The sequence below is a fragment of the Chroicocephalus ridibundus genome, chromosome 5 (genome assembly GCF_963924245.1).
Source record: "Chroicocephalus ridibundus chromosome 5, bChrRid1.1, whole genome shotgun sequence".
Taxonomy (NCBI): Eukaryota; Metazoa; Chordata; class Aves; order Charadriiformes; family Laridae; genus Chroicocephalus; species Chroicocephalus ridibundus.
In genome coordinates, this window is record NC_086288.1 from 51,130,550 (window position 1) to 51,157,494 (window position 26,945).

Sequence of the window (26,945 nt, forward strand, 5' to 3'; positions counted from 1 at the left end):
ATTCTTTTTTCTTTCTGGTTGGCTGATAACAAAACCAAATGAAATGGGGCAACTAATGGCAGTTCCTCTAACAAAGCTGCTTAATTATGTAGAAACATTATATGAAGCCTATACAAGAAGAAGAATATGCTCTGAAGTCATTAAACTATTGACAAGAGATTTCAGACAGCAAACAGATGATTACAGAGGTCTCAATACATTTATGCAGACAAGTAACCAGACTTTCAATAGTTTCATTAAATTCATTAGTATTCAGGGTAGCAGACAATGTACACGCATAAGCCTTTTCAGAGCTGAATCCGTTATGTTTTTGTACAGTCTTTTGTTCCAGATTTGTTTATACCTGGGAGTTACATGGTTTTCTACCATATATGAAAAGGAATGATAATACACTCTGTGAAAATTTCGTAAATGGATACGGTTTCAAAATACTAATTGATTTTGTGCATTTACCAAGCATTGTGAAATAACACTTCAGAAAAGACAAAGTAGTAATAATTTTCAAGTAGTGGTACAAATTGCTCTCGCATGAAAAGGCCTAGTGTTTATAGGTGATACATGGCCCTTTGTTTTAAAGAAAAACATCTTTCACTCTATCCAAACCAACAGCCTGTGAGTTCACAAAGAAAACACTCATCCCCAAAATAAAACACCATACACATAGCTACTAGGGGTTTATTTTTAAAAAACTTAAGCTGCTACAGCCATTTTAGACCTGGTTCTTAGAGCAACCATGTTGTTTGGAAAAGTCGTCAGCCATCTCGTTGAAAATGATGTGTTTCCGAGCAGGAACTGGGTGAGACACTAGAAGGAAGAAATACAAACCCTTTTTTCTAGATGGATTTAATACGGATCTGAGAACGATTAAAATAAATGTAATATTGAAACAAGATTATTGTTTAGTATTAAACATCAAAAATTTTTCCCCTGCATGTTGAATAGAAGCAAAAGCAAGGTAATCTAAACAATTACAAAACAAACTCCAAATAACAGGAAATTGCGATGCCTGTCACAGGCTGTGGGAATATTGAAACATGTATTTTACTGATAGATGAGCACAGCCCGGTGACCTGAAAAACGCAAGCATGTTTTACTTGTCTAAAAGAGGTATGTGCATAGGACCTATAAAAGCATAGGATATGCCTACGTCTGTGCATTACTTGCATAGACCTAAAAAAGGACATGAAAGTTACTTGCAAGGACATGAAAAGACAAGAACCTATAATTCCATTGAGGAAGTCTAGAGATCTGGAAATTGGGGGGCAAATGTCAATATGAACAGGGAGCAAAACTGTACGGTAACTAGCTATACGTGCAGTATTCTCTTTCAGAAAATCTGTACTTCACAGTGCAACAGATTTCCCATAGTAAATAGTTATATGAAATTCTCATCTGCTATTGTCCCTTCCCTCTTCACCACCTCAGGAGCTCAGGGGGGTGGTAGGCAGATCCGTATGGGGAACAGGATTCCTTGGTGGCCTGCCAAAAATACCTGCACAGTTGGAGGGGGCACCCCTCCGTGCTCACCACGGTTGTCACCACTTCCCTGAGGACATGTCACAGGAAGCACTTCCTAGATCCTGTTGATTTTTTTGGTGGATGGACAATGGGACACCACCCCCCCCCCCAAAATTTCAGACACGTGGTCCGTTGCCCTACAGCTTGTGAAGGGGGCTGTGTAGCGATACCAGAGCTGTGACGCTCCTGCCAGAACCACTGTGTTCGTTATGCAGGCAGGGCCTCAGTTCCCCCGTACACTCAGACGACAAGCCGAGCTGGCGGAAGGGACAGCAAGGGACTGGGGAGATGAGATTCAGCGGGCGGAGGGGAAGGAGGTGCGATGCTTGATGCTTGGGAGCAGGTGGGAGCATCATTAGCACTTGATGAGATGGGAGACAGGTTTGTCACTCCTCTGCTGCAACATCATGTTTGTGTACACGGTCTGATAAACCATGTAGTGGTACAGTTCATATACAGTATTTAAAAGTAGGATTACGCTTTTAGTCTGTAGAACCTGTTTCCATGGCAATCTCCAGGTTGTCTCCTTGAATAGATTTAACAATATGGGATTACCCTCATCTTTATTCACCACTGTTCAGCGTAAATCTGAAGAGGGAAAAAAAAAAAAAGACATTACTGTGTAGTAAGTTGCATTAGGTTTCCTCTCAAAGGGGGAAAACCAACAGATTGTTAGTAGTTCTTTAAAAAATACTCCCAATCATCATCACGGGTTTCTGGGAGAGGCTCCCGGGATATGGAAGCCTGTCGCTCTGTAAATGTTAGAGCCCAAAGGTAAAAATTCAAGTGGTCGCTGGATTACAGGCTTGCTCTATATGTTCGTCCAGGTCACAAGTTCACCCCAGTCTGTAATGTGCCAAAACCAAGTGGCAGTGGCTACACATGAGCAGCAGCGTGGGAACAACCTGCCTTGGGTGCCTTTTTCCAACAATGAAGTGAAAAGCCACTCGGGAGATTTCCATGACAGTAATAACGCGCTGTAAACAGTCATTCCACATCGAAGGGTAATTACCTGCTCAAATTCTAGTCAAAAAGCCGTATTTTAAAAGATTGCGTAGGCTTCACCCAAATTAGCAATACAAAATAACGTATTAGAGTGGTCATTAATTAAATCTGACATGCAGGCAGACAAGGAGAACACAGCTGGGAGAGTGCAAACAGATAATTTTGCAAATCTTTTCAGACTGAGGAAAAAGCAGCATTTGCCGTTGATAGTGGAAGTCATACAGATTCTAGTCTTAACCAGCAGATGGAGCTTATGTGAAACAAACAAGCGGAAAAGATGCATAATCATGGCACAAAGCAGTGTTTTGGGGCGCTGCTGGCTGGCTACAGGACTGGAGGAGGACATGGGGAAAGAGCTAGAAGGTTCTGGCCAAGGAGGATCAAGCAGAGGAGGGAGGGCAGGCAGTGTTCAGGCTACACACTAGCAAAAAGGGGAAAAACGTAGCTATAATGAGTAAATTGATTTAGACCTTGAGAAATACAAAGGAAAAAAAAAAAAAAGGACAAAAGGAGTGTCTAGTGTTAAAAATGCACCTGCTAGTTCCAGCTGATATGAGAAGGTCTGAGATTTTGCTACAAAATACCAGTGCTGTATTTAAGATAACCTCCAAATCTGCCAAATTGATTTTACGAATGACAGGATTTAAAAATATGTATTTAGAGTTATTCTTTGCCTCCAGGTTTTTTCAAGTCTGTAAGGTTTGCAAATTCCCGTCTGCAATTAGAAACACAAAGCCGACAGTCTTTTGCCATCATCTGCCTCTCAGAGTTAGGTCTTTAAGAAAACACCAAATGTTGTGTTACTGTCAATAAAAGCCCCAAATCTGCCACCTCTGCTTTTATAAACCCATCAAGAAGGAAGACAAGAAAAGCACGCGATCAGGGAAGCCCTCCCCCACCGCATCCCGGATTTTGTAGACCTGATCCTGCACTCCTTCTGTATCTCCAAATTCCTGGTGAAGTCCACCAGTGTTACAGGAGTGCTGGAAAAACAGCAGGTCCCTGCAAACCAGGTATCTTTCAGTTTGCATCCATTAAAGAAACAGCAGAAGGTCAGCATACCATTATAGGAGAATTTTTACCTTTTTATTCTAAAAAGGAGAAAAATGGGCTCCTTCCAAGGGCCATTTTAGTGGCAATAACACAACTTTCTTTAGCAGTTTGGCAAGGCTGAGGCTGCTTGTGATAAGCACTGGTTTAGAGGGGAGAGGGTTACAGCCAGCACATGCACACAGCTGTATGACTTGGTAGCAGGCAAAATGCTACGTAGTCCCATTGTCCCCCAGGCGTATTCGGGCTTTGTCTGCCTCCAAGGAGGGAAGCAGAACTAAGCATTTCTGTTAAAAGAACAAATAAGATAGATATTGAAGATGGACAGGTCGATTTGCTGAAGCCTGATGCTTAAAATTCCTGTGCAGAATTTAGTCCTCTTGGGCCTCAGCTGTTGTTACCTTTTTCTTGCTGTTTTTGCTGATGATCTTATCAGTCCAGGCCCATACTTCTCACTATCAGCCTGAATGACCCTACCAGAATATGTCTTTCCAACCTTTGAATCGCTCTCTCTTGTTTACCTTTCAGCTTTAAACTTTCTACCTTACATAATCCAGACCAAGCCTGTAACGCAGATCTCACACTTTTTTATCCTGTTCTCCTTGACCCGACTAACACTCCCATCTTCCCTGCTGCTGTACAATGACCTCCCCATTCCAGCATGCAAACCCACAGCCCCTCCTTTATTCAAGTCAAAGAGCTGCTTTTCTCAAGAGGCCTCCCCACAGAGATAATGAAAAGCAGATTAAGAGATTTAAAAAAAGGAGTTGGTTCCTTTGGAATGGTCAGTGCGCTTTCCCTTTCTACAACCACCCTCTATACTGTAAATTTTCTAAATCAGTGTTTGTCTGGATGTCTGTGCCTTGACCTCAGCAGGACCTAAGCTGTTGGGCCTCAATGCTACACATGCATATGCATGCTGTGTCCCTTCGCTATCAGTGACACTCACAGACACAGACTGGTAAAGGAATAAACACAGTTATGCACTGGTGCTTGCCAGATAATATCATAAAAGTGTTGGAAAGGGCTAAAAATTAACATTTTTATCTTTGTTCTTGTGATACAGAAAGAAATGGCAACCTCAAAGGCAAGTGAAGCGGGTTTCCAAACTTGGCTTGTACTGATTTGTAGGTATATGAGAATCTTGAGGAGAAGTACCTGGCAAAACATGATGAGAAACTATAGAAAAATAACAGAGCCATCAGCACAAGTACGTCCTAGTGCTGCTTTGCCAGTATCCTGTCTTTTTCTTACACGGCTGAATTTCGGGCATCAGAAACAGAAGATGCTTTGTCTGGACTTTCCCATGTAATCAGCAACCTCTCTCCTGCCTGTCTTAGGCCTCTATTCATTTTATTACTATTATAGTATCCCCTAGAGACAGACTTAGAAGGCATTCACCCCCAAAGGTCCTGTTACCTTAAAGTGATTAGTTATTTTCTCAGTAACATGTTACATGCTCTCATACTGGTTACGTGAGTATATAAAGTGTGGCTGGCAAGTTATATGCATATGTAAGAAAATACAAAGTTGACATAAAAGAGCTTCACCATTGGATTTGATCAGTAGCCAGGGGAAGTAAAGTCCCCCAAACCAGGTGCTCTCCTCTGAAAGCAGCTTCAAGAGGGAACTTTGTGTACAAACCGAAGCCTTAGCTGGGGGTTGCAAATACCTAGCAGTTCATCGGCTGAACAGAGCGAGGGCAACTTGTTGTGACTAATCTGAGCAACAGCTAAAGGTAAGACTGCTCGTCAGGGTGACAAACCCCATACTTATTCCAATATGACACATATCGATCATTTTCTTTTTTAGTCACTAATCCAACAGCTGAAAAAAGAAATACACCCAACAGATATCAACAAAAAGACTCCATTCCCCTTTGGCTCAGCCAGCAGTGCTTTCCTGTCGTGCCAAGGGAACAACCTCCTCCCCTTTCCGAGGCCTCTCCTCCCAAGGAACATCTAACTCTCCCGGAGCGGGAAGCCTCTTTCAGCATGCCAGCTGGGAATCAGGGCCCTGGGCTCAATCCCAGCACCTGTGCCTAGTTTTCTTACAGAGCGCAGCCAGCTGCTCTCCCAGGTCTGCAAATGTCCTGTATACCCTATTTCTTTTCATTTCTGTGTATTGCTTTGGATAAACAATGCAAATGTGTTGCTTATGTTTGGAGTTTTGCAAATACGCTATTTTACATTTACCTTCACCTGGTTTGTGTTAAGGATCATATCAGGGTACTGACAAATGGAGCCATGCCATGTTTTCAGTAATCCTTAAACCAGGCTTGTTGAACCAGTAGTGCCCAGAACCCCTGGTCTATTTTTGAGAGAATTTGAAGGTGAGCAGGATATAACCGCAGGCCACTTTGGAAACTAATGACATGGAGTTTGGGAGGAAGAAGTGCTTTTGATGGCTGGTGTTTGTCAGCGAACTTTTCTGGCATTACACATGGTAGCAGAGAGTATAGCTGACCCGGAGGGTTCACAGGCATTAGATAATTGCTTTGGCTCTGACTTAGTTCACAGCACGTTAGACGAGTCATTTCTATCTGTGACACCGAACTATCAACTGCAGACTTCCTGTGTGGAAATAATTATGCATCTTTTCCGAGTTTGCATTACATTCTTATTTATCCAACAGTTCTTATGCAGAGAGGCAAGGTTGGAGTTAAGAGAAGACTGTTGTCACTGCTAATAGCTTAACTCTGAAAAGTCTTCATATCATTCAAAAATCCTAGTATAAACAGGAGCCAGACTGGGGCTTGCATTCTGTACCGCAGCAGGAAAGGGATACATAGAGGACTGGAAAATAATGAAGGTGGGAGGAAAGTGAATAGAAAATGGTTATTATCACTGCTCATAACAGCATATTAATTCAATCAGTTTATCTAGGAGCAGGGTTTAAAAAAGAACAGACGGAAATAAATTTTCATATGAACTCGTTGCCACAGGATGTTCTAAAACCCCAAAATATAAATAAATATGTTCAAAATGAAAACAGGCAACTTCAAGGGAGCTAGGCTTAACAAAGTCTCTGATACTTGCTTGTCTAGATGCAATGTCTGGTTCAGAAGTTAGGAAGTCCATAAACTACTGATTTTCAGAAGCAGGAATGACACAAGTGGGTAAGAGCTACTTTTCCTATGCCCCGTTTCCAATTCTAAGCATCTATTACTACTTCCCTTCTTAGTTTCCCTTGAGGAAAGGACATGCCTAAGCCTGCTTAGAATTTTAAAAGCCTTCTCCATTCTGCACGAATAGAGGTGAGAATAAGAGACCATAAATGATTACCCATGGGCAGCTAATGAAAACCATACGATGCAAGTCCTAAATTGGAACCAAGGAGGTCTCTGAGGTGGACTGAAGGGTCGCTGTTCCAGGGTCGCCCCATGCTGGGGGGCTGTGGCAGTTCAGTTAGTCCTAGACAAGCACAACAGAGTTTCTGCCATCCTTGCGACTCCAGGTGTTGCTGTCACCAAAAAAAGAACAAACAGGTTAATAGAGATGGGGATTTTTTGAAGAAAAGTGTAATGAAAGCCAGGCCAGAAAGGGAAAGGATTTCAGTATTGTTGGTAACTTACATAGAACTTTACAGCATGAAACTCACAGGTAGGGAACTCGCATCTTTGGCTTTCTCACCACAGAAGTTTGGTAAGGCTTTTTGAACTGTTTAGACTTTACAAAGTTTCATGTTTGGACTTTACAAAGTCCAACTTCTGGCACAATCCAGCTAGCAATGACTTACAGTCTTTCTCCCTCTAGTGGGTAATTACCCATGAAAGCCACGAGGGCACGTGCTTTAAAAATTTGCCTTGCACTTGCTTTCCATTGTCTTCTTTCTTAAGTTCGCTTTCTTCCTCTTTCCTCTGTGATCTTTCTCACAAATACATTCAGTGTTCTCTTGATTCCCTCTAAACATCATGTCTGCTCTTCTTCCATTCTTGTGCTATGCGAGGAGTTGGGCTGTTTGAGGATTTTCTATTTGACTTTGATGTAAGTGGAAATGAAAGTAAAGAAGCTGTCCAAGAATGAACTTAACATGAAATATTCTAGAGATTGGTGGTGTTTGCACAGAAGCATGCGTGCTACCTCCAATATGCTGGAGACTTAGAAATCTAGGAAAAAGAAAATCCTAAAACCTACCTTAAATGGGTTCCTGAGGTTTGTAATTTATTTTTTTCTATCTGGAGTCAGTCAAAAGAAAGTTGAGTTTACAGTTGGGTTTTCTCATGCTTAAAGTTGATTTATTTGGGTGGAAAGTCTTCTGCATTTTGCTTAGTAGTTTGCTCACTTCACATTTGTTGTTCCATTACGAAATATTAACAGCAAAATACATAAGCCAGCTGTGTTATATCTGAAGTTAGCTCTCTAACAGCAACAGTTAACTACCAAAGAGTATTCCCAGAGCAGAGCTGACATTAATTGAGAAAGATAGTGCCCTCAAATATGTTGAGACAAGATGCTATAGAAATTGATCTAACCAGACCATGCCTTTTGCCTATGGAGCTGCATTTCCCTCCTTTGCAGAGCATATAGGCTAGATACTATTACTGTTACTCCCTTGAGATTAATGGAAATATATTAGGGATGAATCTCAAAGGTGTTTCCTTTCTCTGACTACTCTGATTTTTCTGTCTGGTTAAGCACATTTCAAAAAACAAGATGAACAAGCCAATATTGTCCAAATGAAAAATGACAGATCTGGCTGAAAGAAATTTTTAGGTCAGGCTTTGATAATACATTTCTCAAGTGACATCAGTCTTTGTATTAATCATTATCTATTATCCTTCTGATTAAAACTTTGAATTATCTAAGTAAACCAACAGGAAAGACATTTTGCTCCAGTCCAGGTATTTTCCAGGTTCCTTGTGGCACTGACCTTTTTCTCAATTCACTGTAGTAATGCTGTTCCTCAGAAGTCACTAATTAGAATCCCAAAAGAGTCTTTATTATGGCAAACTTAAGTATCGGAATGAGAATGAATGAAATTAAGATAAACTGGAATTTAACTGAAACAAAGTAAGATCATGGATTATTTGTTCTAAGCAAATTCTGCTCCTGCTAACACCTATGCAATCCATATATTTACATTATTTTGTGGAACAGCATCATACGAAAATAATTTTGCTATATAGCATATCAGGATTATCAACAGAGTTACTTTACTTACATGAGTAAAAAACATTGTAGCTTTTGCTCCCTTTACAACTGAAATGTCAACATAACTAATTTCATTTCACTGTAATAAAGATGAAATGAATTCCAATCCTTCTCCTATATCAGTAACGACATATTTTTATTCAGCTGAGACATTTCATAAACCTGCTGAAGGTAAGAATTGCAGACGGCGCTGAGACAGGATGTGGAGGCAGGGAGAAGGTACTGCAGAAGAAATTTACGGATTTTTGTCTCCAGAGCTTTACTGGCATTGATGTACAGGAAAAAAAGGATCCAGTGACTACCAGCTTTCAAGACCAGCTTGTAGAGCTGACAGTAAGAAAATGTTCTTTCGCTTCCAAATGGAGTAATTTGTTCTAGAATTTATTAAGACACTGTAAACAAAGAAACTTACAGTGCCACATCCTGTTCTTTATTTAGGTTGGATGAGGGCTTCGTTTGGCATAATGGAAACTAGATCAACTGCACTGGGCTAAACGAAAGGCCTGTGAGTCCCTTTATCCAATCTCTGGTCATAGTCAGAAGCAAGTGCTTAGGGAAAGAATATGAGAAATGGGGCAAGCATAGAGCGTTGGTATCATTAGCCTATTCTGCCTGCAGCAGCGACTGTTGTATTTCATCACTGCTGATAAAGAAACATAGAAAGTAGTCTAGCGGTCTGAGCACAGAGCTGGGAGCTATGAATCTGTGTATTTCAGTCTTGCCTCTGTCACCAAGGTTACTTGTATATTGCTGTGTCCCAGCTCATGTGCATGTGTGCTTGTGGCAAACCTGTCTCCAAGCCTCTGCACTGCAGAGGCACACACAGCCCACACTTATGTACCCACACTCGCATTCACGCTGTAGCTGGCCAGGTCTGGTATTATGGTTCGGAGAGATTTGTTCCTCCCTAATGAGCTGCTTAACATCTGTGATTGCTTCCTGAAGAGCTGCATTAATATCCCGGTGCACTTCTTATTGTGCCCTCTTATCTCTCCCCCATTCCTTCTCGTTCCTCTATTTTTCATGTGGTTATCATCACCGGTCTTTGTGGCCCTTATGCTTTGTCTTAAGCTTGTCATCCCTCAGTTCTTACACTCCAGAACAGCAGGCTCAGTGCAGTGTAAAAACTCTGCAAATGTTTTCCCCAACTGCGTAGCCCAAGTCAAGGTCAATCTATCAAGTAGCATGGAGAAGCTGAAGAAGAATTTTTTCAAAAAACTATGCTCCACCTTGCTTCGAGACTACCCTGCAATTTCCAGCACCACGAGATCGCTCTTGAATGGACCCTCAGAAAATGAATCCATCAGCTGCAGGCCCACTTCTGGTCATCTCACAGTTTCACTGTTGTGCCTGAAACTCTGACACCTCCTCCTCCGCTGTCTTGTCCACTGCAACCGTTGTTCCCACCTCCACTGGTCTACGGTCCTTCCAGAAACACGACATGGAGGCCCGCATGCTCCACACTCAGGGCACTACTCAGAACATCACAATGCAGGCAGATAAATAAGTAGTTGGCAGAATCTACCAGTTTGATGCATTACTTGACCTTTACAGCCGTTGGGCATATCCTCGTTTCTGCAAGCTGATTCCAGCTGGCTAGATGGAAGGGGAGATTTGAGGGATTTCTCCCCCAAATCCCTGCACCTCAGGTTGAGCAGAACCCTGGAGAGCTCCTGCTCCTCCTCCTCCTCCTCCCCCAGGCCTGCAGCTGCGCCTCTGCGCAGGGCAGGGGTGCGCAGAAACTGGAGTAAGCCACATGCAAATCAGGGTTGAGTGGTAACCAAATATGTCTAACCCTGGGGGATGCTGGTGGGAAGGGCAGAGTCAGAGAAAGGGAAGCGAGCAAACAGGCTGGAATACTGGAATATGCAGGCCCTGGTATATTGGCATGTCAGGGGAGGGCTGTGTATAGTAAGTAAATAAATATGGGTACACATGCTTTAGCTGTTTCCCCAGGGTGAAGTGCATTGGAGTGTGTTCAAAGAGTAATATTTGCTTTATACTGTCCCGCGAGCACAAGTTCAATATATACATTAGGAAATATTTAAAGGGTGTGTGCATGCATGATCAAGGAATTTAGACAACAGCCTGACTAATCCACATCATACACCAAAACCCATCAGTCTGATCTCAATCCCAAATTTCTTACTTCTCAGTGTTACAATTTCACAAGCAATTAAAATGGCTACTGAGCTACATTATGTTATTATGAGCAACATCACTTGTCGAGATTTTAAGTATGAAAAGTTACGTTAATTGTTAGGCATTACTACCCAAGTAAAAATTACACCTCAGTGTTAAGAATGCACAGCATTAACTTGTTTAATATGAGAGCTTTGAAAGAATGGTATGTTTTTCTTTTACATTTCTACTACAAGACCTTTGCTATTACTTTGTTCATTAAAATGCTTTCTGCAATAAAGATGATTCAATGATTTTGCAAACCAGCCTCATCCCTAGAATGTTATAATTTGCCAATTTCAAGGCTTTTCAACACAGACCCTTGCATATATGTCATATATCGCATTGCAGATTTCATCCAATAGCGGAAAATGTACTCTGAATGCAATATCATCTTATCAGTATTCTAGCACCATAAGCTTTCTCACTGCAAGCAGGGTACTGTTCATTACAATGAAACTGAAAACGGAATAACTGAAGGATTGATTTATATGACCTTCACTCAGGAATGTTCTAATTCTGACATAATCTCTCCGACTGAAATCCTAAACACTGTATAATTTTGATTTATTACCCTTAAAAGAAGGAGCTTAGATCTATAGATCAACAGAATACCTGGCATGAAAAACAGTGGTGCAACAGCTCAGGAAGACTGCAAGAAAATGCAGATTGATCACGTGACTTTACTCCAAACATTGTCTCCGCCAGCAAATCCAAGAACAGGGCTGAAAGCAAGTGGAAAAACATTATGCGGATGTTTTCACAAATCCACTCTGTCACTCGGAAATCTCTCTTGACTATATACATTTTTATAGCAAAGATAAGGCCTGTTAATAAGTTAAGGCATGAACCAATCTGTTTACTAAAAGTTGCAGGAAATGTTTATTAAAACAGCTAATTTATGGCAAAACAGGGCCAGGGCTTGATATACTACACAAAAGGCTGCTCTACCAGGCAGCCGTTTTCCTCCCGCACCAGCAGCATAACCTATTCTGTGCTATTCTGTCCTAACATCCGCTTGTCACGGGGGCCTGCGGAAGGCTTATCTATGGTGTGAGGGTACATTCGACCTGTCTCTGATGGCTGGCAGGTGAGAGCTAGAGCAGCCCTACAGTGCGCTGCTTAAAAATAATAGCTGATATATTTTAAGCAAAGTAGCTGGATCTGAGTCAAGTAGAATCTTACTGAATTGAAAGGTGAATCAGGCTGGTTGTGTTACTATTTGGATTTTTTTGGTGAGGTAAAGAGAGCAATTAGAAAAAAGACCAGAATCCCAATGAACACAGTTTTAATACCTTCCAGAATTGAAATCAACAGGTCATTTAATTTTAAGTGGACTAAGAAACAGAAATCTGCCCCCAACCCGCGCTTTTTCTGTTCTTACTGTTGGATGAAATTAATGCTTGCCTCCTTCCCTCCCACACACTTAGCTCACACTTCCCACTTAGCCACTTCCCAGTCCTGTTTTGGACAAATCTTTATCTTATCAGCCTTCTTTTGCAAATCCTTCTCCTCTAGAGCACTTAACACCCTCCTCTTTCACAAAATCCACCTTTTACAAGTGGTATCTAATCAATCTTACTTTATCCCAGCCAGAAAACGGAGGGGCTTGTTTTAGAAAAAATTTCTTTTTACTCAGTGCATTTGATGGCTGGTACGAATATTTTGTTTAGTTCTAGCAGATGGTAGTCTCCTCTATGCAGGAACGTTTGTCTGCTTCACTGTATTGCACAATGCTAGTCTAAGCATATTATTCTCACCTATGAATGGGCCTGTTCATTATTACTCCCAAAGATCAAACATTACACAACTCCTCTATTTTTCACTTATGGACAGTCTGAGCTACAGCTACTGCAGTCACTGTAAAAGCACTATAGCCTCAGAGAGATTATTCCTTCCTTCCTGAATACGTTAGAGTGGGTATACCAGGAACTAAATTTGTGCTCAGGGATAGCAGGAAGTGCCCGATTCTTTTTATGTGTTTGTAGAAAGGAAAAAGAAAAGGAAAAAAAAAGAATGAACTTGGGTGGAATCAAATTTAGTACATTTATTCCCTCAGCTATACAGACACAGTCTTCAAGAGTAATAAAATAAATTATTTATATCAAAAACTGTTTTCTACCAGACTGACATAAAGGCCTATAAGCAGTGGACAAAAGAGAAAACAACAGTGTACATTATTTTTATAATCATTCAACACTATAATCATATATGTTGCATATCAACATATACTAATACAATACAGACAATATTTGATTCTTTGGACTAGTTCTGCAAACCAGTCCTGGCATGCTTGATTTTCAGTATGAGCTATTTATTGAATTCTCAAATGAATGTATTTATCAGTAGGAAAATCAAAACAGCAGACAAACTAATATAGTCTTAGATTTCCCAATGGTGAATTCATTAGCAGAGTCAATTCTGGACTCAGCCTGGCATGCACCAGACCATGCTTGCTTTCCAGCATAATGACAGATGATCGTAAAAGCTTAACAGTGTTTTGCTATGGTGGTAAAGCAGACAGGGATGGGAGTGAAGAGCAACACAGTATCTTCTTCAACCAATGGCAAACCATTAAGTATGAGAGATTAAGAACTAGACTTTATTAGGATGATTATCATTACCCTCAACAACTATAAAAAGCAGTAAGTCAAATGGTTCTGACTCACTTGTTGAAGGGTATTAGCATCTGTGGAGGAAATTCTGGGTATGGGCTGTCACCAGTGGCTAATCCCTCTGGAACAGGTGCACAGCAGTTTGCCAGTCCCACATCATAGCAGGGCTGGGAGCCAGGGGATCCAGCTCATAGGAGAGATGCCCATTTGGAAAAGAGGTGGAACAAAACAAGAACGGGCACTGCCTGTCTTGGCCTCTCTCCTGAGTGGCTTCCACTGGTAAAGTTTTGGTGCCTAGCACAATTTGGAAGCCTTTCTCCCCTCGCTGCACGTCAGTGGTAATACCCTACCCTTCCTTCACCAATATCAAGTTCTCCTGGGCCACAGCAGCAGCTCTTGGGTGAAGTACTTCTGCAGCCAGTATGTTTGTAATTGTAAATTCAACAGATTCTCTATAAACTGGTGACTGTTAATATTTTAAAATATCACTGGAATGCATACGTAGCAGATCAGTCTAACCTGACTAAGGTCAAAGAACATTTATCAAGCCCTTTCAGGACAGAAGGCAGAAATATTGCAAAATTGACTTTCAAAGGAATGAACAAGGAATACAGACTCAAAATTTCAACTCTGGCAGATGCTGAACCCAGTGTCATTTGATCTTCACTTAGGTGTCTGAGCAGGTCAGCAGAAGGAAACCTTTCTCAAAAATTATTGCTCTTGTTCAGCTAGTCCAAACTGGTGCCTTCTGAATAAGAGAAAACCGTTTCTTAAAAGTAATATAAATAAAATAGTATAAAGTCTTTTCACTGATTCAGATACACCCATTAAAACTTACATGTTGTAGGGTTAGAAAGGACCCTATCATCAGACCTGCACTAGATGGACTGAAAGACTTCTTGATGGGATTTTTTTTTCCCATCTGAAATACAACATACCTTTCAACACAATATATCTGCCCGATTAAAGTAATTCCATTGATGGAGAGTCTACCAGTCATAGTTTGATTATGATTACTTTTTATTGTAAACTTACTGTATTCATTATTAACCTGAGCTGTAAAAAATATTAATACTAGTAATTATTAAACTTGAGAACAATACTAAAAAAGATTAAAAAAAAAAAGAGGGAAATGAAGCTGATTAAATGTCTATCTCGCATTGATTGCCAGTAGCTGCTAGTGTTAAATTAAGAGGTTATTTTATTGTCCTCTGCAGCCAAGCTCAGCCATACTCCATTCAATAACCAACAATTTAGGTCTTTGAGTTAATAATAATTACAATAAAAGTATTCCCCACTTTCTGGCGTGCTGTGTTTATTTTAGGATATTAACACAGCAATCCAAATACAACACGTAAGACTCCCTCAGGGCTTTCTGTCTCACATCCCAGACCTTCTGTTTCTTTATAAGCTTTAACAGCCACAGTTATAAGAGATATAAATAGTCCGAAGCACAAGAGAATCTCTCTTCCCTGACAGAATCTTTATTTACAAGCTGTACAAACCTAAGCAGGTCAAATAGTCCCTTGCTGGCAGGTTAATAAGGCCCACCTGCCAAATAAACCTACCAGTGAACTTCACGGAGCCTACATAAATCCAAAAAGCTTGGACAAGAGAAGATTTTCTCCCTAGGAATCATACTGAGACGGGATGCTTACAGTTCAAAAGGGGTTCATCTTTCAAACTCCAGAGTGCTTGTCTACCTGGTGCATACTTGTAAGTGTGCAAAAAGCTTGCAAAAAACATGGTTCTTACCTTCAGAAGACACCATTATTTAATATGTATATTTCAATATTGCTTACAGGACACCTACATGCCGAGGGCTCCTGTACTGGTGCCATACAAACATGCAAGACTTTTAAGTCTCTGCCCTTGAGTTCTCAATAGGTAAGTATGGTTGGGTCATAAATCAAATCTTTAAAATTATTTAAGACTTAACATACAATTAATCTGCCTACAATGCCATGAAAGAGAATGGAAGAATAGGATAACTGATTATTTAAGCTGACCTAGAAAATAATCCTCACAAGCCACAGTACATTTTTAAATTAATATTGACCGCTATCAATGTGGAATTCTGTTCCCAGACCTGAGCTGTTCAAACACTACTGTTGGGTAAATGTTTCCCACTGAATCAATGACTTCTTTATGTTCTTTCCTGAATCAGCAAGGCCCAGCAACTCTCCTAGTGTGGGCATATCCATAGACCTTTCAAGAGGCCTAGTCACTATGTTTATATTGCATTGTAAAAAGCTTCTCCAAAGCATTCTTCAGATTTCTATTTGCTGTTTGTACAGTCAGCAAACTGTTAAATTCTGAGAGCATGCCTCCTAATTTATTATACTTTTAGGATGGCATAGGCAGATGAGGGTAGACAGCCATGCAGCAGTGGTTTGTAGCTGGGCAGGAGATGCTCCCTCACCCAAAACTCTGAAGAAGGAACTTGTGATCCATTCATAAAGGGCATTAGTTTACCTTTGCATTGCCAGGCTGAGAACTGCAGCAGTACCAGAGATGATACACAAAGAGATCATATGTCCCAGCCTCAAAGATGGCAACAGCAATTAGGGAGGGCAATATATGGCTGGAGAGTCAGGGTGCGTGTGTATGAAGGGCAAGGATCACAGGTCCAATTTTAACTAACCAGCAAAAGTCTGATAAAGTTCTTTAATGTATCATGAGGGACATGTCCATAGCAAGCCTACAGGCTCTCTGCTGCCTGCCTATAAAAATCGTTGGGGACAGGTTACAGGCAAATCAGGGAACACATAAAAAGGTGTGCAGCTGTTCCTTCCTGCAGGTCTAGAGTGGGCTAGACCAGACTCCCTGCAGGCACTGGGGGTTACAGCTGTATTAAAACATGTAGGATTGGGGCTGCAAGAAAGACGACTCACGTACGTACACTAAGTACATATATTTGCCAGAGTGCCTCGAATGTAAGTCAAATGTAACAGTTTTACAAGTGTACGTGAAATAAGGAACACATGTAGAATGTGCATTTAAGATGGTACGCTGTAGCAAAGCATTTAGTTGCACTTTGAAGGCCTCTCATGTCAGATCACTGGAGGGCATCAGTTTCAGGATTCTGATATTTTAGGTGAGCTGCATGCTGGGAGCAGTGTACTTTTAGTCAGATGCAAAAGTACCTCTTCTAGCCCCTCCAAAGGACTTCTGGGGGGAGGCAGAAGTTGGGGCTTTGACTCACAGGTTAGACTCCTGAATTCCAAGTGCCATTTAAGTGCCTGTCTCCTCCTTTGGACCAGTGTAAACAGTTTATTCCTGCCTTGAAGAACCAGCTGAAAGCCAGAAGATGCACGTAACCTCATCCCTTCAGCAAATACCACATATCCAGTTGCTGTAGCAATTGCAAAAGGAAGAGTGTCCAACACATGGTAGCTTGTGTCCATGTGAATGAAGCTATTATTAGCACAATGGTACTACAACCTTGCCCAGCTTCAGTGTGAGACAATATAGAGGGGGTGAATCTTCATGTGGGCTTGGCCAGCGTGCAGGAGACAGCCTGACACCTCTTCTCTGCTGAGTACATTCTTCATGTGAATCGCAGTTTAGTTCAGCTGCTGTAAATGCAGCTGAGACAGTCCAGTGTTTTTCTACTGTACGTACAATGGCTGCAGATTCAGTGCTGGAGCCAGAACTGCCACAGTGGGATCACTCGTGCTATAGGGTTGAGCTGCTGAGAGTGAACCACAGTAGAACTCCTGCAGGCAGCTCAGCAGCTGCCTTTCACTCCCTGCTAGGGCTTCTGCACCAAGCAAGGGCGTATCATAAAATGCCTGCACTGATTTGCAGAGTGTAAGCTCTGGCTCATTAACAATAACCGAAGCGAACAAATATAGCTTAGAGGAGTGAGCACATCAAGCTCGAGAAGAGTGTAAGAACATGGCAAAATGTGCAAGGAACACATCCTACTCCTTTCAGTTTTCACAGCAAAACCAGCACAGGTGATAATTTAGCAGTTAGGCCTGCATTTGCAAGCCTGCTCATCCTGTGCCTCAAATCCAGTTGTTTCAGCCCTCATTTGTCAAGCAAATTTGCACGTACTTAACAATGTAAAACAAGTGCTAGGCATTTTATATAAAAGTCTCCAAACATTTCTCAACATTAGTGGATACTTCTGAAAATATCTGTCAATGAGCATTTTTCTCAAGGCATATATACGGACTAAATGGGATATGATCACAGCTACAATTTCTCAGTACAGGAAATTGCCAGCCACCAACATAATTAGAAACAGTTCATATGATCAAATTAATCATTCAAAAAAGAGCAATTACTGTTAACAGAATAATGGCATGCCTTAAAAAAGAATGAAATTAACCTTTAGGACCGACATAGTTACCCTCACCATTCTGTACTGAGGCAGCAAAGATTAATATATGTGCAAAATAAAACACTGCATTAGCATCTGCTGAAAACAGAAGTAGCATTATCTATCTGGCCTATTCAACCCTTAACAAACTTTATTCTTTGGCACTGGCATAGAGTGGAAATATCAATAGTGACTTCTCTGCCAAAATGGAAAAAAAAAAAACACAAACAAATACCCACAACTTCAAGACTTCCATTGCTATATAACTTACCACATTGTGTTTATCACCGAGCAATAATTAGATGAAGATTAAGCATAAATCAGTAATTTGAAATGCAGTAGAATTAACACTCAAACCTACATTACGGCTCCTCAAAAGCTAAGAGTTATAGAGTTAAGCTTTAGTTTACCATAACAAAATAAAATCTAGAAGTGCATACCAAATATATTGAAAAAAACCTGTAGTTTCGCTCTGTAGTGCTCAACATTAGTTCTGATTATGAATGTATTACAGTATTTATACTTCTCCATGAGATTAAATTTATGTTTATAAACACAGTAACATGCTATGCTATCAATAGAAAGAAGAGTTAATGTGTTTTGAATCCTCAAGCTGTGTGTTTCTATATAGATCAGATTTATTTTATTCTGAATGTCAGCAATCTTTAAATTAAGTCATACTGATGTTGAAGATAATTAGAGACATATAACTTCTACAGATAAATTTATTAGTGCACTGAAGTTACTTATACCAGGCTAGAGCATGTTAGCTGCTTAGAACTGGTATACAGCTGTTATTTATCATCCCAACACTGGAAAACAGCAGGGACACACTCCTCAGTTTTCCTTTCTCCTGGCCTCTGCCTTCCCCTGAAGATGTATCCCACTCCCTCATGTCTTCACCTTTTCTTTTTCTTTTGCTCAATCAATGACACTTCCCTTCTTTCTGCTCCGCACAAATGATACAAACAGAAATAGGTATTTGCAAGAAGAGCGACATTTACTCCATTCTTTTCCTAACTGAAAAGGCATCTGGTAAACAGACTGGTGTATAACTCATAGTATGAAGAAGATTTACATTGAACTGTATATTTTCATCAAGGTTATAATTTCTTACTCTGAACATATTTAAGCTATAACTAATAGTTACACTTAAGATGTCTCTCATTTGGACAGAGACTAACTCTATTTGAGATTCTCTAAGCAGATTATTTTTTTCCCAAAGAATCAACTTTCAATTAAAAATACTATTACTCCATTTTTATATGAGATAACATAAAACATACGAAAAGTCTGAAAAGCCTGTACCTTCTCATTTTCAAGTGAATTTGAAATTAAAACAATTCTAATACACAATGCTCAATTTTTTTAAATAACCATTTTCAATGAACTTTCATTCAATTAATTAGCAAATGTATGTGTGGGTTCTCAAGAACTCATTTAGTGCTATTTTAGGATGACTATCCTACATTTAATATAAAATATTTTGAAACATTCATTTAAGTTTTATACTTCATTCTTTCTTAACTCTACATTAGCAGCTTGCTGTCTCCATATTAAGCAGCGTGCAATATGTTGTATGGCCAAAGACGTAAATGCATACATGCCAATAAAGATTTTTCTTAACAGTCATGATGACACACAGGCTGACACGCTGAAGGATCAGTGGCTCTGTTAGCTATACCTCACATAGCTAAGGATAGGTTCAGACAGGGTTCAGGCAGGTTGGAAACAACGATTACTCACTGTTAATCTGAAGGAAAAACATGGACTGTGGCCAAAATCAGCACTCAGGTGATGGGCTGCCAGCTGACAGCGTGAAAGAGACAGTAATGGTGATAGGAGGGACAACACTGGGAAGGTATCTCTTCGTCAGTGCTACAACAAAACAGAACAATGGGCGGCATTAGCTTTTCCAGTGTGTTCATGTTTTGAAGGAGAACTACAATGTCTTCAGTGTTTAGCCCTAATAGGTGGAAGAGTCCGTGAAACAAGAAAAATCTACATTTGTAGATTCTGTATGGCCTAATACAGTCCTTATCTCATTAAACACCTGTAGTACAATAAACACTGTGGACAGGCTGTGCTGCTGTATTAACTAACTTGCGAATATCTGATTAACTCATCAACTGCACTCACGTAACTTCAGTTTAACTCTACCTGTAGTTATGTTTACATTGCCACCAAGACGATGCGCATTCGGGAAAATATTTACTAAACAGATGACTATATAAAATCCTGAAACAAAATAAAAAGGGATACAAGAAGGGAATTCAGGAAGCAATCAATCCTTAGGATCCGTACAGGAGAGAAATGTAAACATGAAGCTCCTGCCACAAAGACCTAAAATGAGATTAAACGTGCTTGCTAACCACAGCGTCGTTACAATTGGCCTTTGCCAGGGGAGAGAGAAAGCTTTAGCACAGGGACTGCTAATCTCCATTATTTCTGATAGCAATAAGTACCCCAAAGTGTGCCCCATCCCCTTGCTAACAGGGCTGACCAAACTCTCGGGGAGGGAGTTCTGCAGTGTCGCATGGAATAGGACCACGCATGTAGAATTAGTTTCTGAGCTCTGCCTAATACAATGAAACTACAGCAGCTGCAGTGTGGGCATTAGCCTTTCTGGCACTGTCTGCCCCTGTGGTGGCACCCAAAAAAAAAAAAAAAAAAAGAAATCTTCCTTCAGCTTCAGAATTTCAGCATATCCTAACATAAGCCTAAGGTCAGAGGCACAGACTACCATTGTTGATGAATAAGTGATCTTAAAATGTAAATTATCTTTCGGCCTAGTAACTAATTGATAATCTCAGAAATATTTAAATATTTCTAGAACACTGTGTAGCCACTACATATATTTAAATTCCTTTGAGTTGAACAGAGGGATATTGATCTTGATACTATTTCTTAACACAGTATATCCATAAAGGCTGGAAGTAAGGAACAATAAAATTTTAAATACCAAATGAAACAGGAGTCGTTAATAAATGAGTACTATTATCTGCTGTAGTTGTACATCTTTTGGTTTCAACGACCCGTTTGGCTATCCAGGAAACATCAAGCTGTTAAAAAATATTACCTAATTCAAAATCACAAGAAAATGTAATGAAAGATATTAAAACCCCCAATTTGCAATGACTATAAATAGGTTAGAGGACATTTACTTCAATTCTTTTGAAGCCATAACTCAAGTATAATGCAGTGTGCCTGTTATTTGTCAGCACAAGCTCATTCTGCGCTTCATGTGCATTTACACCATCAGAAGTTAAAAAATTTTTGAACTCAGTTTTCAGGAGTGTAATATAACTATATCCACTTTCAAAGAATCAGCCTCTTTGTGTCCTGCAGTGAAAAAATTGAGAGATTTTTATTATCACAATATGAGTGCAAGAAAACAGACAATTGTTTTTGAAATAAAAAAAAAAACCCTGCATGTGCAGTTTCTGTTTAAAGGGGTCATGACACTGGATTGCACCAGTGTCTACGTACAGTATAAACTGGTACCATTCCAGTTACAAGGTGTTAACTCCCAGCATAAGTTTTCCTGGAAGTTTGCATGGTGGGTCTATTAGAAGGCAATTACGTGACTGCAAATCCTAGTTGCATAGACAGGGCCAGTGATCTATAGGAGTTGAAAGGACTAAGGAAGATTTGTTGTCACCTTGACCACGAAAGCAAAATCCTTGCACTTAAACAACTGACAAAGGCAGCAAACATGAGAACTGCATAATCTGGAGGATCTCATGCATTAGTAATAAGTACAGAATAAAAATCTGTTTCTCTTTTATAAGTCATACATAGAGATGGATTTATATCATTGAGCCTGAACACAGAATTTATTCCCAAGAGAAAGCAGATAATGCATTTATAGCATGCCAATTATTGATAACTATGTCATGCTTTGTACTTTTAATATGTTAGCATTCTTGTTCAACTATGGGAGAAAAGCACACCTGTATATGCCCTGATGTAGTAAAACAACAGGATTCACATATTTGTACTTCTGTTTATTTGTACTGATAACGGTGCTTCTATTTTTAATTAGAAAACTTTTTTTTTCTGTAAATGCATATAACAACTTAAGAAAGGAAACTGTAAGATGAAATTGTCATGACAATTCAAACCAGCTATTTTAAAACATGATGACACTTTAATGCTATAAATACTGACATTAGAAAGTTAAATCTTGTTTGTCTAACACCTTTGAGATTGTGTCTTTTTTTACAGAAAGGCTGTAAAACATGTTAAGTACCTTTATTCCTTCAGCCACCTTGAGATTAGCTTTAATCAGCCAATGATTAAGTTTTGCATTTCTAAGTAATTGACGGTAAATTTGCCCTGTTCAGCTGTTAACTACCACACTAAAAAATATACACCCACCATTAAACACACACGTAAAAGCATCGACAAACTTTAACATATGAAAGTAAATTAATTTCCTAAAATAGCTAAATAAATAAATATCCGAGCCTTTCTGTAACAGATGGTGTAATTTCACCATTATCCAGAAAGCATGATGCTGGTGTCCTCCCCTCTTCCATTATTGTGTTTACCTTTCACAGGAATGGCATTAGGCCCTTAGCTACCAGGTTAATACAGTATCCATAGCACCGAGGAACTGTATTCTCGGCCTTGTACAAAAAACAGTTTCTCAACGCTCCACAAATCCCTTATCAAACCATCAAAAGCTTGAAAACGTTGGCTATTACCTGCTTTACTTTATCTGGTGTGACAGCTCATGAGAATATTTGTTCCTATTGTAACATGACGGATATTTAACGATTTGGCCTAAAAAAGAAAAAAAAAAAGCTGTGCTTTCAATTGGCAAATTGCAACCACATGTACTTATTTTGATGCAAACTTTAAAAAAATAAATAAAATAAATAAACCAGGCCATACTTCCAGAAGAGACAGCCGGGGTAATTCGCAGCCAGGCACACTTGGATTCTTACAACTATCCGACAGCCTCAAAATTGTGTGCAGTTGTAGGGAAAGTTGAAACATTTGGCTTAAATCAGGATTTTCGGAGAGCACACGTGTACGACGGCTGCCGAGGCTGGCGGCTGGAGAGGGCACGGTCACCAGGCTCATGGCGAGCATCCCTGGGCCCAAAGGGGATAAAAAAAAAGTAATATTTAAAAAAAAAAATAGATTGAAAATAAGTGTTTTCCACCGACCTCCGGCAGGCCCTCGGCAGCGCTCTCGCCCACCTGGGGACGCTGCTGTGGTGAGCCAGGCCCCCCCTGAGCGGGCCGGGCCCCACACAGCTCCCGCCTTCGGCCCCACCTCGCCCGCCGTGGCCTTCCCTCCCCTGGCCCCCAGCCCGCCCTCTTCTTCCTCCCCACCGGCCGCGGCTCTGTCAGGGCGGGCGGCCCCGCTCCCACCGTGGGGCCAGGGCTGGCGCTGCTGCTGGCGCTGCTCCCGCCGCTGCCGCCGCCACCGGCCGCCCCTGGGCCGCGCGTGCGGGCGGCTCCGTGCGGGGGGATTTGAAACAGCCGCTCCGGGGGCAGCGCAGCGGCGGCGGCCAATCAGCGGCCCGGATTTTTCGCGCTGGTTCTGGCCGGAGGAGGGGGCGGGGCCGCCGCGCAGGATCGCCCGAGCCGCCGCCGCCGCTGCCGCCGTTGCCGTGTCGCTTCAGCTCCCGCCGCCGCTCCCCAGCACCGAGCTACCGCCGCCGCCTCCGCCCGGCTCTCAGGGGAGAAGGATGCGCTAGGGCACAGGTCAGTAGGCCGGGAGTGCGGCTGGCTTTCCCCCCCCACCACCCCCCCCGCCCGCGCCTCCCCGGGGAAGGGAGGAGGCACCCGGGGCACGTTCCCGCAGGCCCTGGGCGGGAGGCGGGAGCGGCGGCGGCGAGGCTCCCTCGCCCGCGGGGATGCTGCCGCCCGGCCCGGCGCCTCGCCGCGGTCAAGTGGGATTCCGTCGTCGTCCCCCCGCCTCCCGGGCTGGGACCGCGGGCCCTGCCCGGCAAAGCGCTGTGGAGGCGGCGTGGGGGCCGGGTGGGGGGTGTCCCGTCGCGGGGTATCCGCTCCTTCCTTCCCCCCGCTCCTTGCTCCGTCCCTTCTCCCGGGGACTCCCCCTCCGCCGGGGCTCCGCTCCCCTCAAACTTACCGCCGGCGCCCCGCCGTCTCCATCGCCCGGGCAGCCCGCAGCTCCCGTTTCCCCCTTCCCCGGAGGAGGGTTTTTTTGTTCGCTCCCCCCCTCTCTCTCCCTCCTTCCCTCCCCCCCGCTACCTGGCCCTCGCTGAGGGGGCCACCGGCCCCCCCCGCCATCCCATCCCTTCCCCGGGAGGCTGCCGCAGGATCGCTGCTGCTGGGCCTGACTCTTGGGTGGCGGAGGAGCGGAAAGGAGCGATGCCGAGCCGGAGTCCCGGCTGTTGCAGCTTCATCCTTCCCCCGCCGCCCTCCTCCTCCTCGGCGCTGCGGGAGGTCGGGGGCAGCATAAAGGGGTGAGGGAGAGGTGCCCACCCGTCCCACCTCCCCCCCCGGGGAGGAAGGGGCGGGGGGAGGAATCAATCAGTGCAAATCAGAAAGAAAACCGGGGGGGGGGGGGGAGAAGAACCGATGGGAAGGGGAAAAAAAAAAAGAAAAAAGCCTCCTCCAGGGTTTAAACCGCCTCCTTGAGGGGTGGGGTGGCTGCAAATGTCCCCCCCCGTGGCGGTGAGGGTGTGGGGAGGTGGAGGCTGCTCCTGCCCCTTCCCTGCGGGTAGGACGGGGATTGTACGGCAGCAGGAGTGAATGTAACTCTGGAAATGTATGGAAGGGGGAAGCCATGTTTGATTTATTCCTCCACTAAACACTGGTGTGATGATCCTTCTGCTTACACCCTTCTGCAGTCCATCCTGGACCTGTATGGGAGGAGAGCCTTGTTAGGAAAAATGGGAAGAAAACATTCCTGCGAAGGCATTACGGGCTCGTTGGCTCAATCTTCATTAAGTATAAGAGGATAGGGCTCTTGTAACTTGAATTGATATTTGTGTGGTAAAAGAGCCTGGGGAACTTGTATTCCCAAGGCCATAGTTACAGCTCATCCGCTGTGGCTTTACCGCTCTGGGGGTGGAGAAGGGAATTTGCCACACTTCTTGAACATATTTATACTTGTTTTCTGGTTTTGTGTTGGTTTTTTTTTTTTAAATATGTCGGCTGAAAGGAGGAGTAAATACTGGTAGAAGTACAGAGACAGTAAACACCGTATTTAAACAGATTTCAGAGAAAATGGGCCTCTTGCTAGCAGGCACTAAACAGGCAAGAGGCTGGTATCAGTCATTGCCCATGTATTTTGTGTGCGTGAATAGTTTCCTTATTGGCATTTGCATTAAAATTGGTTTATAATGATTCTTAAATTTAGGAGCTAGTGCTGCCCGCGCTGAGTAAGCTAAACGAGGTCTGCTTTAAAAAAAAAAACCCAAACAAGGAAGATATGTTTGGCGTTTAGCCTTTTCAAACATCTGAGGAAGGTAACTGTAAACATTGTAGGATGGCAATGAAGTTTGTAATAGATTTTGCAAAGAGTCCTTGCTGGTTTATGCGGACGTATATGCTTGCTAAAATTCCTTAAGCATGGAATGTGTGGCTTCAGCTGCAAGAATAAATTGGTTCTTCACCAAAATGTTCCTATGTTAGTAGAATCTCTGTAAATTTATCTCTGAAGCTATTATTTGCTTCTTTTGCTGTAGGAATTCTGCTCAGGAAATGCAGCATATCAACCTTAGTAAACTCCTCAATTTCACAGTGTGGTATTATTTGACTGTTGGATGTAATCATTGAATAAAACCACTGTTTTGCAGGACTACGCGGGGCTCAGTACTTACAGCGTATGCAATTTTTGGTTGTTTCAGTAAGCATCTATGTCCCATATATGAAAGCATGCTGAGATTTTCATCTAGTATGCAGCCGTCAGAAAATATGACAAGTTTTTTCAGTATTTGAATGTAAAAGCTCTGAATATTCCTGGAGACTGTATGTCTAGTTCTTGTGACGGTTATAAGAATATCCACCCTCATACATACTTGGAAAAATTCAGATATTAACAGTACAGTAAAACCTCTTAATTTATCAAATATTATTTGAAAATGTCAAAAGAAATTAGGTCATTATACTTTAAGGGTGTAGATTTAAAGCAGTTTAGGAAATGGAAATTAAATGTAAAATGTATTTTCTTTTAGTTCAGTATGAATCCAACAAATAGCTAGTAAGAATTAAAAAAAAAAAAAGGCGTTTAAATATCTGTAGGGCTACGTGCTTTTTCTGAAGCCAGTGGTTGTTTTGCAGATGAGAGACTATTGCATTTAAATTACTGCCTGCATGCAATAGACTAGATATTACAACAAAAACAACCCCACTTTGTTTTAGACTGGAAGCAAAAATGATGGTTGAAGTGGTTGCTTTCTAATATTTGCGTGGTGAAATTGGTGCGTACGGGTATACATACATATCTATGTATATGTGTATGTATATATATTTTTTTTTATATATGAGTTTGCGCCCAAAACACTGCGCTAACAAAATGGCAAAGGAATGGAAAGAAGGGATTGTTTTTCAGTGTCCTATTGTTTGTGGCCTATTCACCTCTCACTTTTGCACTGAGCCTGCTTTTTGTTCCACCGGTGTCAGTGTGTTTCCCAAGCAAGGCCTTATTTCTACAGACTGATAAATGCGTGGCTTTCCTTGTGGTCGATCAAAGTCTATTGACTGCATTGGGACTCCATGCGTATAGAAAGGTTCATCTGCTCTGGTCAGATTACCGGATCAAGGATGTAGCTCATGATGAGGAGAAGATAGAGGCACAATTCTTGCAGCATTTCGGTCACCTCTGGTCACTCCTGCTTATGTAACTGCAAGACATCTTTTAGGTTTTAAGCATAGAAGATGGTTGAGTGCATGAAAATTGCAGGTATTTTCTGTGTAGAACAAGGTAAAGCACCTAGCCTTTTCTGGGAAAAAAATTTTCACCTCTCCTCGAGAGCACTGTGCTGCACACTGGGAAGCAGCCACTAAGTGGTATTGCTGAAAACAACACATAGTCTAGCGTTCAGTAATCAAACATCAATAAAGAAATGCCTGATGGGACTAAGAGTAATGCAGTAGATGATGATGG

General features: G+C 41.9%; 1 protein-coding gene and 1 long non-coding RNA gene across 7 annotated transcripts in view; one reads left to right on the forward strand and one right to left on the reverse strand.

Annotated features, from left to right (window-relative positions):
* LOC134515923 (uncharacterized) lies at positions 1-24,290 on the reverse strand. 3 transcript variants are annotated; one of them, XR_010071167.1, is made up of 6 exons: positions 24,083-24,290; positions 22,752-22,954; positions 22,562-22,640; positions 19,599-19,730; positions 6,858-7,035; positions 1-2,106 (listed from the first exon to the last, which is right to left on the reverse strand). It is a non-coding gene; the product is annotated as an uncharacterized LOC134515923 (long non-coding RNA). The 3 variants fall into 3 exon arrangements; XR_010071165.1 differs by having other exon boundaries at positions 1-7,035; XR_010071166.1 differs by lacking the exon at positions 24,083-24,290 and adding an exon at positions 23,961-24,045 and having other exon boundaries at positions 1-7,035.
* Positions 1-26,945, forward strand: part of NSD2 (nuclear receptor binding SET domain protein 2) — a 103,336-nt gene that overhangs the window by 1,865 nt on the left and 74,526 nt on the right. For 3 of the 4 annotated variants that reach the window (XM_063335537.1, XM_063335539.1, XM_063335540.1), the window contains exon 1: positions 23,237-23,572. The exons of the other annotated variant lie outside the window; for it this stretch is intronic. The gene's annotated coding sequence lies outside the window, so the exon portion shown is untranslated. Of the gene's footprint in view, positions 1-23,236; positions 23,573-26,945 lie in introns of those variants that run through there. 4 annotated transcript variants of the gene reach the window in all.